This window comes from Furipterus horrens, unplaced genomic scaffold (assembly GCF_987537825.1).
Source record: "Furipterus horrens unplaced genomic scaffold, mFurHor1.1.pri manual_scaffold_7, whole genome shotgun sequence".
In the NCBI taxonomy this organism is placed as follows: domain Eukaryota; kingdom Metazoa; phylum Chordata; class Mammalia; order Chiroptera; family Furipteridae; genus Furipterus; species Furipterus horrens.
In genome coordinates, this window is record NW_028327177.1 from 22,133,864 (window position 1) to 22,148,218 (window position 14,355).

The following is a 14,355-nucleotide window of genomic DNA, read 5'->3' on the forward strand; positions in this document are numbered from 1 at the left end:
AAAGGAATGGGGTTAATGTGTGGAAGGGAGTAAGGGGGGGAAATTGGGACAACTGTAACAGCATAATCAATAAAATATATTTTTAAAAAATAAGAAAACACTAATAAATACATAAATAAATATACAGGAAAGAGACTGTCTGGGTGGTATGGAGAGCCATTGAAGATGCCGCTATAGAAGGGGAGAAGAAAGCAAGATTAACAAAAGCATGAGAAAGCTCAGATTCAGTGCCCAGAATATAAAGCTCAATGGCAAGTCCAAGTCCAGCATCTCCTAGGCCTTCACTGAGCTGCATGTGAACTTGCACCTCAAGCCCAGCTACAGGAGCTGACTATAATAGCAGACAAGCCCACCTTATAGAACTTCTGAATATTTTTGGTTTGAAGAAAATACGTCCCCAACACTAACACACATGCCTGGGCCAAGGCTGACTATGAGGTCAGCTGGCTCTACTCCCACTGCCTGGGTCATAATAGAGCAGGGTCACAATGGAGCCCTGACTATAAAAGAAAGGCCGGCGTTCAAGTTTCCTCATTCCCATCTGGGAAAGCAATCAGAAAATACAAAAAGAGAAGGCAGTACGCTATGTGGCAGGTTACACAACCAAGGCCTCAGGCCTTTGTGGGGCCAGAGCTGTGTGTGGTTGGGAAGGGCCTGTTGAAGCCACCTGATGGTGTTTGGGAGGTGGGGAGCTCTGCGCCCGGAAGGCGGAGTGCCAGGGCTGCACCACCCAGACCACAGCAGGGGGTGGCACAGGGTACCATCACGCCCCGCTGGGACCATACCGGCAGCGTGGTGCCACTCAGGGCGGTCCCTGGAAGAACTGAGCTGTCGGGCAACGGCCGTATTTTTATAACACCTAAAGCAGCCACCCGGTTCCCCAGATTACCACCACGGGGAACCGTGGCCAGAAGGCTGCATGACACCTCTGCATTGCCTGTCGCTCCCAATGAAGGCCCAGGCTCCAGCAGCCGGTTAGCTGAGCCATTCCATCTGCCAGCTATAACAGCACAGGGAGCTGGGCTGGAGGGGCGGCCAGCAGTCATGGCACATAACACCAAGGGAGCCCAGGCCATGGCTGCGGCAATGCAGAGGCAGGACATCACGGCAAGACACCAGAGGCTCTACAAGGGCCTAGTCCTTGCGGAGGAAAGAAATGCAAGCCGTCTGCAGCAACTGTACCATCAGCGGCAGTACCCGTGCTTCCTGTTGGAGGGCAACCCCACTACATTCCATCCTCGCCCTCCCAAGATCCCCAAACCCAGTACCCTCCGCCAGAATAGGCGGGAGTAATCCACCAGATGCCCCCTACCCTGAACAACCACCCAGCCACTCACCACCTTTCTGATCCACCAGCTACCATCAAGGATATACCCCAAGAAAGAACTAAAGGAGTTCACCATGATCGTATTAAAGGGACTTAAGAAAAAGAAGATCAAAATGTAGACTGTGGGGTGAAGGAGGGCTGGGCACGGAAGAGCAATGGGGGAAAAATTGGGACAACTGTAATTGAAAAACAATAAAATTTAAAAATGAATGAACAATAAAATGGCTAAGAATACATATGTATCAACAATTGAATCTAAAAAAAGTAAGCAAACAAGAAGAACATAGAACATTTTGATGGTTGGGAGGAGGGAGTGGGGGATGAGGGCATTAAGAAGTACAAATTGGTAGTTAGAGCATAGCCACGGGGAAGCCATTGGTAGACTTCCAGTCAAGGTGGCTACACAGGTAAACACAGCTTGCCTTCTCACACGACATCAAAATTAGAACCGAAATATAGCAAAACCATCACTCATAACCATCACATATGAAGTTTAAGGGAAGTCTGATGACTACAGAATTAAAGAAATCATGTCCAACCAGACTGGGAGAAGGGACAGATACGCGGAACAGGTTGGTCCCACACCCACATGCAATAGGTAAAAATTAGGGGGGGATATCTTGGGAGCCAGCCCCAGTCCAGGCCCTCAGCCCGAGATTCCAGTGCCAGCAAGATAAGTCCCCATAAATTCTGGCTACAAAAGTCATTGGGAATGACTTGGTGGAAGAAACATCTGGAGTTCCATTCCATTCCCCTTAAGAACCCACATATGGACTTACCCAGACTCACTCCCTCTGAACTCCAGCACAGGAATAGCAGCTGGAAAGGCATCAGTGTCATACAGGGAGAAATGGAAGTGTCTGGCATCAAGGCAGGAGCTGGGGGACAACAGAGGAAGACATGGGCTCATGTCTCTGCAGAACTCACATTCTTGCCTGGGCTCTCCTTTTCATCTCCTGTCTTCTGTTGTCCCTCGTGTCCCAGACAGAAAGGCAGACAGAGGCTATTGTCCATTTTCTGAGCCCTCCCACCACAGAGCCAACAGAGCCACAAGGCAGGTGCCATATCTGAGACAATCAAAATGGCTACACTGTTTGTCCCGCCCTGAATAGACCCTGAGACTCTGTCCCACCCAACATACAGAGCCACTCAAACTGTTAATCATATGAATGCCTGGTTATGGCTGGTGTTTCACAACTTCCTGACTTTATCAAACAACAGGCAGCCTCAGTAAGCCACTTTCCCCAGTATCTCTTGCTACGTGGCCACAGGCCTGGCCCTAACAGCAGCCAGCCATGTCCAAGCCCAGCACAAGTGGCAGCCATCTCAGATAGTTTTATGGGACTGACCTTGGCCTGCACCATCCAGGAAACCCCAGAGCCTTCCTACCCAGTGGATAGATAGAGATCACATGGGAGCATCATCATCCTGCCCCTGCACAGCTGATCCCCCATGGAGAGTGGGTGTTGTTCTACCCATCAAAGATATTCCCAGACAAGAAAAAAACTAAAGGAGTTCATCATCATGTTAAAGGTGTTATCAGAGAAAACCCTGGTCCTTCTTGTCGATACAGTAAAGAAATACAGATCAGCGAGCCTCTCAGTGTGCATGTAAAGTTTACTAGTGAATGGGACAGCCAAAGCAAGGGTGGCAAAAGCAAGGGTGGCCAAAGGGTGACTAGCAACCTATGTGGCCAGAGACCTAAAACTATTTCTTGAAGTCTTGTAGAGCCACAAGTTTGGATTAACTTCCAAGGAACTTAAACTTTAAAAGAAACATACTATTTGGAATAGAACCATTAAGCATATATGTGTAAGACTAACAGAGGGGAGTCCTATTGTCAAGCTAAAAAGAAAGGCATTGATTAGCAGCTTTCTGGAAGTTTCAGGTGAACAGGAACAACAATGAGACACTATGGTTAAAGGAGTTCATCACCACCAAGCCATTATTACCTGAAATGTTAAGGGGACTTATTTGAGAAAAAGAAGATCAAAACTATGAACATTAAAATGACAACAAATTCACAACTATCAACAACTGAATCAGAAATCAAACTAAGCAAACAAGCAGAACTTCCTCATGGATATGGAGATCACATGGAGGGTTATCAGTTGGGGGGGGGTGCAAGAATGAGGGAAAAGATTCAGGAATTAAGAAGTTCAAATTGGTAGATAGAGAACAGAGAGAAGGATGTTAAGAACAGTACAGGAAATTGTGTAGCAAAAGAAATTATATGCACGACACATGGACATGAACTAACAGTGGGGGTGGGGGGTACTGCCGAAAGGAATGGGGTTAATGTGTGGAAGGGAGTAAGGGGGGGAAATTGGGACAACTGTAACAGCATAATCAATAAAATATATTTTTAAAAAATAAGAAAACACTAATAAATACATAAATAAATATACAGGAAAGAGACTGTCTGGGTGGTATGGAGAGCCATTGAAGATGCCGCTATAGAAGGGGAGAAGAAAGCAAGATTAACAAAAGCATGAGAAAGCTCAGATTCAGTGCCCAGAATATAAAGCTCAATGGCAAGTCCAAGTCCAGCATCTCCTAGGCCTTCACTGAGCTGCATGTGAACTTGCACCTCAAGCCCAGCTACAGGAGCTGACTATAATAGCAGACAAGCCCACCTTATAGAACTTCTGAATATTTTTGGTTTGAAGAAAATACGTCCCCAACACTAACACACATGCCTGGGCCAAGGCTGACTATGAGGTCAGCTGGCTCTACTCCCACTGCCTGGGTCATAATAGAGCAGGGTCACAATGGAGCCCTGACTATAAAAGAAAGGCCGGCGTTCAAGTTTCCTCATTCCCATCTGGGAAAGCAATCAGAAAATACAAAAAGAGAAGGCAGTACGCTATGTGGCAGGTTACACAACCAAGGCCTCAGGCCTTTGTGGGGCCAGAGCTGTGTGTGGTTGGGAAGGGCCTGTTGAAGCCACCTGATGGTGTTTGGGAGGTGGGGAGCTCTGCGCCCGGAAGGCGGAGTGCCAGGGCTGCACCACCCAGACCACAGCAGGGGGTGGCACAGGGTACCATCACGCCCCGCTGGGACCATACCGGCAGCGTGGTGCCACTCAGGGCGGTCCCTGGAAGAACTGAGCTGTCGGGCAACGGCCGTATTTTTATAACACCTAAAGCAGCCACCCGGTTCCCCAGATTACCACCACGGGGAACCGTGGCCAGAAGGCTGCATGACACCTCTGCATTGCCTGTCGCTCCCAATGAAGGCCCAGGCTCCAGCAGCCGGTTAGCTGAGCCATTCCATCTGCCAGCTATAACAGCACAGGGAGCTGGGCTGGAGGGGCGGCCAGCAGTCATGGCACATAACACCAAGGGAGCCCAGGCCATGGCTGCGGCAATGCAGAGGCAGGACATCACGGCAAGACACCAGAGGCTCTACAAGGGCCTAGTCCTTGCGGAGGAAAGAAATGCAAGCCGTCTGCAGCAACCGTACCATCAGCGGCAGTACCCGTGCTTCCTGTTGGAGGGCAACCCCACTACATTCCATCCTCGCCCTCCCAAGATCCCCAAACCCAGTACCCTCCGCCAGAATAGGCGGGAGTAATCCACCAGATGCCCCCTACCCTGAACAACCACCCAGCCACTCACCACCTTTCTGATCCACCAGCTACCATCAAGGATATACCCCAAGAAAGAACTAAAGGAGTTCACCATGATCGTATTAAAGGGACTTAAGAAAAAGAAGATCAAAATGTAGACTGTGGGGTGAAGGAGGGCTGGGCACGGAAGAGCAATGGGGGAAAAATTGGGACAACTGTAATTGAAAAACAATAAAATTTAAAAAATGAATGAACAATAAAATGGCTAAGAATACATATGTATCAACAATTGAATCTAAAAAAAGTAAGCAAACAAGAAGAACATAGAACATTTTGATGGTTGGGAGGAGGGAGTGGGGGATGAGGGCATTAAGAAGTACAAATTGGTAGTTAGAGCATAGCCACGGGGAAGCCATTGGTAGACTTCCAGTCAAGGTGGCTACACAGGTAAACACAGCTTGCCTTCTCACACGACATCAAAATTAGAACCGAAATATAGCAAAACCATCACTCATAACCATCACATATGAAGTTTAAGGGAAGTCTGATGACTACAGAATTAAAGAAATCATGTCCAACCAGACTGGGAGAAGGGACAGATACGCGGAACAGGTTGGTCCCACACCCACATGCAATAGGTAAAAATTAGGGGGGGATATCTTGGGAGCCAGCCCCAGTCCAGGCCCTCAGCCCGAGATTCCAGTGCCAGCAAGATAAGTCCCCATAAATTCTGGCTACAAAAGTCATTGGGAATGACTTGGTGGAAGAAACATCTGGAGTTCCATTCCATTCCCCTTAAGAACCCACATATGGACTTACCCAGACTCACTCCCTCTGAACTCCAGCACAGGAATAGCAGCTGGAAAGGCATCAGTGTCATACAGGGAGAAATGGAAGTGTCTGGCATCAAGGCAGGAGCTGGGGGACAACAGAGGAAGACATGGGCTCATGTCTCTGCAGAACTCACATTCTTGCCTGGGCTCTCCTTTTCATCTCCTGTCTTCTGTTGTCCCTCGTGTCCCAGACAGAAAGGCAGACAGAGGCTATTGTCCATTTTCTGAGCCCTCCCACCACAGAGCCAACAGAGCCACAAGGCAGGTGCCATATCTGAGACAATCAAAATGGCTACACTGTTTGTCCCGCCCTGAATAGACCCTGAGACTCTGTCCCACCCAACATACAGAGCCACTCAAACTGTTAATCATATGAATGCCTGGTTATGGCTGGTGTTTCACAACTTCCTGACTTTATCAAACAACAGGCAGCCTCAGTAAGCCACTTTCCCCAGTATCTCTTGCTACGTGGCCACAGGCCTGGCCCTAACAGCAGCCAGCCATGTCCAAGCCCAGCACAAGTGGCAGCCATCTCAGATAGTTTTATGGGACTGACCTTGGCCTGCACCATCCAGGAAACCCCAGAGCCTTCCTACCCAGTGGATAGATAGAGATCACATGGGAGCATCATCATCCTGCCCCTGCACAGCTGATCCCCCATGGAGAGTGGGTGTTGTTCTACCCATCAAAGATATTCCCAGACAAGAAAAAAACTAAAGGAGTTCATCATCATGTTAAAGGTGTTATCAGAGAAAACCCTGGTCCTTCTTGTCGATACAGTAAAGAAATACAGATCAGCGAGCCTCTCAGTGTGCATGTAAAGTTTACTAGTGAATGGGACAGCCAAAGCAAGGGTGGCAAAAGCAAGGGTGGCCAAAGGGTGACTAGCAACCTATGTGGCCAGAGACCTAAAACTATTTCTTGAAGTCTTGTAGAGCCACAAGTTTGGATTAACTTCCAAGGAACTTAAACTTTAAAAGAAACATACTATTTGGAATAGAACCATTAAGCATATATGTGTAAGACTAACAGAGGGGAGTCCTATTGTCAAGCTAAAAAGAAAGGCATTGATTAGCAGCTTTCTGGAAGTTTCAGGTGAACAGGAACAACAATGAGACACTATGGTTAAAGGAGTTCATCACCACCAAGCCATTATTACCTGAAATGTTAAGGGGACTTATTTGAGAAAAAGAAGATCAAAACTATGAACATTAAAATGACAACAAATTCACAACTATCAACAACTGAATCAGAAATCAAACTAAGCAAACAAGCAGAACTTCCTCATGGATATGGAGATCACATGGAGGGTTATCAGTTGGGGGGGGGTGCAAGAATGAGGGAAAAGATTCAGGAATTAAGAAGTTCAAATTGGTAGATAGAGAACAGAGAGAAGGATGTTAAGAACAGTACAGGAAATTGTGTAGCAAAAGAAATTATATGCACGACACATGGACATGAACTAACAGTGGGGGTGGGGGGTACTGCCGAAAGGAATGGGGTTAATGTGTGGAAGGGAGTAAGGGGGGGAAATTGGGACAACTGTAACAGCATAATCAATAAAATATATTTTTAAAAAATAAGAAAACACTAATAAATACATAAATAAATATACAGGAAAGAGACTGTCTGGGTGGTATGGAGAGCCATTGAAGATGCCGCTATAGAAGGGGAGAAGAAAGCAAGATTAACAAAAGCATGAGAAAGCTCAGATTCAGTGCCCAGAATATAAAGCTCAATGGCAAGTCCAAGTCCAGCATCTCCTAGGCCTTCACTGAGCTGCATGTGAACTTGCACCTCAAGCCCAGCTACAGGAGCTGACTATAATAGCAGACAAGCCCACCTTATAGAACTTCTGAATATTTTTGGTTTGAAGAAAATACGTCCCCAACACTAACACACATGCCTGGGCCAAGGCTGACTATGAGGTCAGCTGGCTCTACTCCCACTGCCTGGGTCATAATAGAGCAGGGTCACAATGGAGCCCTGACTATAAAAGAAAGGCCGGCGTTCAAGTTTCCTCATTCCCATCTGGGAAAGCAATCAGAAAATACAAAAAGAGAAGGCAGTACGCTATGTGGCAGGTTACACAACCAAGGCCTCAGGCCTTTGTGGGGCCAGAGCTGTGTGTGGTTGGGAAGGGCCTGTTGAAGCCACCTGATGGTGTTTGGGAGGTGGGGAGCTCTGCGCCCGGAAGGCGGAGTGCCAGGGCTGCACCACCCAGACCACAGCAGGGGGTGGCACAGGGTACCATCACGCCCCGCTGGGACCATACCGGCAGCGTGGTGCCACTCAGGGCGGTCCCTGGAAGAACTGAGCTGTCGGGCAACGGCCGTATTTTTATAACACCTAAAGCAGCCACCCGGTTCCCCAGATTACCACCACGGGGAACCGTGGCCAGAAGGCTGCATGACACCTCTGCATTGCCTGTCGCTCCCAATGAAGGCCCAGGCTCCAGCAGCCGGTTAGCTGAGCCATTCCATCTGCCAGCTATAACAGCACAGGGAGCTGGGCTGGAGGGGCGGCCAGCAGTCATGGCACATAACACCAAGGGAGCCCAGGCCATGGCTGCGGCAATGCAGAGGCAGGACATCACGGCAAGACACCAGAGGCTCTACAAGGGCCTAGTCCTTGCGGAGGAAAGAAATGCAAGCCGTCTGCAGCAACCGTACCATCAGCGGCAGTACCCGTGCTTCCTGTTGGAGGGCAACCCCACTACATTCCATCCTCGCCCTCCCAAGATCCCCAAACCCAGTACCCTCCGCCAGAATAGGCGGGAGTAATCCACCAGATGCCCCCTACCCTGAACAACCACCCAGCCACTCACCACCTTTCTGATCCACCAGCTACCATCAAGGATATACCCCAAGAAAGAACTAAAGGAGTTCACCATGATCGTATTAAAGGGACTTAAGAAAAAGAAGATCAAAATGTAGACTGTGGGGTGAAGGAGGGCTGGGCACGGAAGAGCAATGGGGGAAAAATTGGGACAACTGTAATTGAAAAACAATAAAATTTAAAAAATGAATGAACAATAAAATGGCTAAGAATACATATGTATCAACAATTGAATCTAAAAAAAGTAAGCAAACAAGAAGAACATAGAACATTTTGATGGTTGGGAGGAGGGAGTGGGGGATGAGGGCATTAAGAAGTACAAATTGGTAGTTAGAGCATAGCCACGGGGAAGCCATTGGTAGACTTCCAGTCAAGGTGGCTACACAGGTAAACACAGCTTGCCTTCTCACACGACATCAAAATTAGAACCGAAATATAGCAAAACCATCACTCATAACCATCACATATGAAGTTTAAGGGAAGTCTGATGACTACAGAATTAAAGAAATCATGTCCAACCAGACTGGGAGAAGGGACAGATACGCGGAACAGGTTGGTCCCACACCCACATGCAATAGGTAAAAATTAGGGGGGGATATCTTGGGAGCCAGCCCCAGTCCAGGCCCTCAGCCCGAGATTCCAGTGCCAGCAAGATAAGTCCCCATAAATTCTGGCTACAAAAGTCATTGGGAATGACTTGGTGGAAGAAACATCTGGAGTTCCATTCCATTCCCCTTAAGAACCCACATATGGACTTACCCAGACTCACTCCCTCTGAACTCCAGCACAGGAATAGCAGCTGGAAAGGCATCAGTGTCATACAGGGAGAAATGGAAGTGTCTGGCATCAAGGCAGGAGCTGGGGGACAACAGAGGAAGACATGGGCTCATGTCTCTGCAGAACTCACATTCTTGCCTGGGCTCTCCTTTTCATCTCCTGTCTTCTGTTGTCCCTCGTGTCCCAGACAGAAAGGCAGACAGAGGCTATTGTCCATTTTCTGAGCCCTCCCACCACAGAGCCAACAGAGCCACAAGGCAGGTGCCATATCTGAGACAATCAAAATGGCTACACTGTTTGTCCCGCCCTGAATAGACCCTGAGACTCTGTCCCACCCAACATACAGAGCCACTCAAACTGTTAATCATATGAATGCCTGGTTATGGCTGGTGTTTCACAACTTCCTGACTTTATCAAACAACAGGCAGCCTCAGTAAGCCACTTTCCCCAGTATCTCTTGCTACGTGGCCACAGGCCTGGCCCTAACAGCAGCCAGCCATGTCCAAGCCCAGCACAAGTGGCAGCCATCTCAGATAGTTTTATGGGACTGACCTTGGCCTGCACCATCCAGGAAACCCCAGAGCCTTCCTACCCAGTGGATAGATAGAGATCACATGGGAGCATCATCATCCTGCCCCTGCACAGCTGATCCCCCATGGAGAGTGGGTGTTGTTCTACCCATCAAAGATATTCCCAGACAAGAAAAAAACTAAAGGAGTTCATCATCATGTTAAAGGTGTTATCAGAGAAAACCCTGGTCCTTCTTGTCGATACAGTAAAGAAATACAGATCAGCGAGCCTCTCAGTGTGCATGTAAAGTTTACTAGTGAATGGGACAGCCAAAGCAAGGGTGGCAAAAGCAAGGGTGGCCAAAGGGTGACTAGCAACCTATGTGGCCAGAGACCTAAAACTATTTCTTGAAGTCTTGTAGAGCCACAAGTTTGGATTAACTTCCAAGGAACTTAAACTTTAAAAGAAACATACTATTTGGAATAGAACCATTAAGCATATATGTGTAAGACTAACAGAGGGGAGTCCTATTGTCAAGCTAAAAAGAAAGGCATTGATTAGCAGCTTTCTGGAAGTTTCAGGTGAACAGGAACAACAATGAGACACTAAGGTTAAAGGAGTTCATCACCACCAAGCCATTATTACCTGAAATGTTAAGGGGACTTATTTGAGAAAAAGAAGATCAAAACTATGAACATTAAAATGACAACAAATTCACAACTATCAACAACTGAATCAGAAATCAAACTAAGCAAACAAGCAGAACTTCCTCATGGATATGGAGATCACATGGAGGGTTATCAGTTGGGGGGGGGTGCAAGAATGAGGGAAAAGATTCAGGAATTAAGAAGTTCAAATTGGTAGATAGAGAACAGAGAGAAGGATGTTAAGAACAGTACAGGAAATTGTGTAGCAAAAGAAATTATATGCACGACACATGGACATGAACTAACAGTGGGGGTGGGGGGTACTGCCGAAAGGAATGGGGTTAATGTGTGGAAGGGAGTAAGGGGGGGAAATTGGGACAACTGTAACAGCATAATCAATAAAATATATTTTTAAAAAATAAGAAAACACTAATAAATACATAAATAAATATACAGGAAAGAGACTGTCTGGGTGGTATGGAGAGCCATTGAAGATGCCGCTATAGAAGGGGAGAAGAAAGCAAGATTAACAAAAGCATGAGAAAGCTCAGATTCAGTGCCCAGAATATAAAGCTCAATGGCAAGTCCAAGTCCAGCATCTCCTAGGCCTTCACTGAGCTGCATGTGAACTTGCACCTCAAGCCCAGCTACAGGAGCTGACTATAATAGCAGACAAGCCCACCTTATAGAACTTCTGAATATTTTTGGTTTGAAGAAAATACGTCCCCAACACTAACACACATGCCTGGGCCAAGGCTGACTATGAGGTCAGCTGGCTCTACTCCCACTGCCTGGGTCATAATAGAGCAGGGTCACAATGGAGCCCTGACTATAAAAGAAAGGCCGGCGTTCAAGTTTCCTCATTCCCATCTGGGAAAGCAATCAGAAAATACAAAAAGAGAAGGCAGTACGCTATGTGGCAGGTTACACAACCAAGGCCTCAGGCCTTTGTGGGGCCAGAGCTGTGTGTGGTTGGGAAGGGCCTGTTGAAGCCACCTGATGGTGTTTGGGAGGTGGGGAGCTCTGCGCCCGGAAGGCGGAGTGCCAGGGCTGCACCACCCAGACCACAGCAGGGGGTGGCACAGGGTACCATCACGCCCCGCTGGGACCATACCGGCAGCGTGGTGCCACTCAGGGCGGTCCCTGGAAGAACTGAGCTGTCGGGCAACGGCCGTATTTTTATAACACCTAAAGCAGCCACCCGGTTCCCCAGATTACCACCACGGGGAACCGTGGCCAGAAGGCTGCATGACACCTCTGCATTGCCTGTCGCTCCCAATGAAGGCCCAGGCTCCAGCAGCCGGTTAGCTGAGCCATTCCATCTGCCAGCTATAACAGCACAGGGAGCTGGGCTGGAGGGGCGGCCAGCAGTCATGGCACATAACACCAAGGGAGCCCAGGCCATGGCTGCGGCAATGCAGAGGCAGGACATCACGGCAAGACACCAGAGGCTCTACAAGGGCCTAGTCCTTGCGGAGGAAAGAAATGCAAGCCGTCTGCAGCAACCGTACCATCAGCGGCAGTACCCGTGCTTCCTGTTGGAGGGCAACCCCACTACATTCCATCCTCGCCCTCCCAAGATCCCCAAACCCAGTACCCTCCGCCAGAATAGGCGGGAGTAATCCACCAGATGCCCCCTACCCTGAACAACCACCCAGCCACTCACCACCTTTCTGATCCACCAGCTACCATCAAGGATATACCCCAAGAAAGAACTAAAGGAGTTCACCATGATCGTATTAAAGGGACTTAAGAAAAAGAAGATCAAAATGTAGACTGTGGGGTGAAGGAGGGCTGGGCACGGAAGAGCAATGGGGGAAAAATTGGGACAACTGTAATTGAAAAACAATAAAATTTAAAAAATGAATGAACAATAAAATGGCTAAGAATACATATGTATCAACAATTGAATCTAAAAAAAGTAAGCAAACAAGAAGAACATAGAACATTTTGATGGTTGGGAGGAGGGAGTGGGGGATGAGGGCATTAAGAAGTACAAATTGGTAGTTAGAGCATAGCCACGGGGAAGCCATTGGTAGACTTCCAGTCAAGGTGGCTACACAGGTAAACACAGCTTGCCTTCTCACACGACATCAAAATTAGAACCGAAATATAGCAAAACCATCACTCATAACCATCACATATGAAGTTTAAGGGAAGTCTGATGACTACAGAATTAAAGAAATCATGTCCAACCAGACTGGGAGAAGGGACAGATACGCGGAACAGGTTGGTCCCACACCCACATGCAATAGGTAAAAATTAGGGGGGGATATCTTGGGAGCCAGCCCCAGTCCAGGCCCTCAGCCCGAGATTCCAGTGCCAGCAAGATAAGTCCCCATAAATTCTGGCTACAAAAGTCATTGGGAATGACTTGGTGGAAGAAACATCTGGAGTTCCATTCCATTCCCCTTAAGAACCCACATATGGACTTACCCAGACTCACTCCCTCTGAACTCCAGCACAGGAATAGCAGCTGGAAAGGCATCAGTGTCATACAGGGAGAAATGGAAGTGTCTGGCATCAAGGCAGGAGCTGGGGGACAACAGAGGAAGACATGGGCTCATGTCTCTGCAGAACTCACATTCTTGCCTGGGCTCTCCTTTTCATCTCCTGTCTTCTGTTGTCCCTCGTGTCCCAGACAGAAAGGCAGACAGAGGCTATTGTCCATTTTCTGAGCCCTCCCACCACAGAGCCAACAGAGCCACAAGGCAGGTGCCATATCTGAGACAATCAAAATGGCTACACTGTTTGTCCCGCCCTGAATAGACCCTGAGACTCTGTCCCACCCAACATACAGAGCCACTCAAACTGTTAATCATATGAATGCCTGGTTATGGCTGGTGTTTCACAACTTCCTGACTTTATCAAACAACAGGCAGCCTCAGTAAGCCACTTTCCCCAGTATCTCTTGCTACGTGGCCACAGGCCTGGCCCTAACAGCAGCCAGCCATGTCCAAGCCCAGCACAAGTGGCAGCCATCTCAGATAGTTTTATGGGACTGACCTTGGCCTGCACCATCCAGGAAACCCCAGAGCCTTCCTACCCAGTGGATAGATAGAGATCACATGGGAGCATCATCATCCTGCCCCTGCACAGCTGATCCCCCATGGAGAGTGGGTGTTGTTCTACCCATCAAAGATATTCCCAGACAAGAAAAAAACTAAAGGAGTTCATCATCATGTTAAAGGTGTTATCAGAGAAAACCCTGGTCCTTCTTGTCGATACAGTAAAGAAATACAGATCAGCGAGCCTCTCAGTGTGCATGTAAAGTTTACTAGTGAATGGGACAGCCAAAGCAAGGGTGGCAAAAGCAAGGGTGGCCAAAGGGTGACTAGCAACCTATGTGGCCAGAGACCAGGTGTCCAGACAAGAGAGTAGCCAGAGGCCAGGAGGCCAAGGGCCTCCTGCCTGACAAAAGGGCCAAGAGAAAAGAGAAGCGAGTCCTTTGTTTGAGGATTTATATAGTTGGCTGGCAGTGATGGAGGGGGGGTGGGGGGCGCGTGTGAAAAAGTTACATTTTGATTGATGGGTAAAGATGCTGCCAGCTTTTCCAGAGAGACATGACTAATGAAACGTAGGTATAGTGTGGGGTTCTGTTATCCCAAATTCTTATCTTTCTCTAGACTATTTCTTCATTTTGCATATGTGACAGGAGGCAGGCAGTTAACCAAAGTTGTTTTAGGGACTTTTCTTTGGGCACTATAATCCTCCACGCCTCCCAGGCCTTGGGATGAATACACAGTCTCAAGGCTTTCCTTTTACCAGCTAGTGGAGATGACACACACACACTTTCAAGGGCTAACCCCCTCTTGTACTATCATAGTTTTGCCTTTGTTGTTCAGAATGCCT

General features: G+C 48.0%; 1 long non-coding RNA gene across 1 annotated transcript; it reads right to left on the reverse strand.

Annotated features, from left to right (window-relative positions):
- Positions 1–2,116: 2,116 nt before the first annotated feature.
- LOC150004106 (uncharacterized) lies at positions 2,117–13,023 on the reverse strand. The gene is made up of 4 exons (XR_016512270.1): positions 12,940–13,023; positions 9,329–9,427; positions 5,718–5,816; positions 2,117–2,205 (listed from the first exon to the last, which is right to left on the reverse strand). It is a non-coding gene; the product is annotated as an uncharacterized LOC150004106 (long non-coding RNA).
- Positions 13,024–14,355: the final 1,332 nt, after the last annotated feature.